Genomic DNA, 365 nt, shown 5'->3' with positions numbered 1-365 from the left:
GAAATGCCAATAAACCAGAGCACGGTTTTCTCCCATCCCAGAATGCTGTGTGGACTAGTCTGACCCTCCTCCGCTCCGCAGCGTGTGGATGGTCTGGCAAAAGCGAGTCTACTTTCTATCTAAAATCTAGATTTGGATTCAAAATTAAGTCTGGATACCTAAAAAAAAAGAAAAAATTCAGGAGCTCTATTAATCTTTGGATTACTGCTGTATGTCTCAGTACATCTCTCCTAACAATACATACATACAGTACATATACATGCATACATACATACATTTACATACATACATACATACATACATACACACATACAGTACATTTACATACATACAGTACATTTACATACATACATGCATACATGCAT

At 36.7% G+C, this 365-nt stretch overlaps 1 protein-coding gene across 3 annotated transcripts in view; it reads left to right on the top strand.

The window, feature by feature from the left end:
- The window catches only part of mrps24 (mitochondrial ribosomal protein S24), an 8,586-nt gene that overhangs the window by 7,127 nt on the left and 1,094 nt on the right, over nt 1-365 (top strand). The gene's annotated exons all lie outside the window — the stretch shown is intronic.

The sequence above is a fragment of the Etheostoma spectabile genome, unplaced genomic scaffold, assembly GCF_008692095.1.
Source record: "Etheostoma spectabile isolate EspeVRDwgs_2016 unplaced genomic scaffold, UIUC_Espe_1.0 scaffold325, whole genome shotgun sequence".
In the NCBI taxonomy this organism is placed as follows: domain Eukaryota; kingdom Metazoa; phylum Chordata; class Actinopteri; order Perciformes; family Percidae; genus Etheostoma; species Etheostoma spectabile.
Note: the sequence above shows the minus strand (reverse complement) of the source record. Positions and strands in the feature narration are given on the sequence as shown.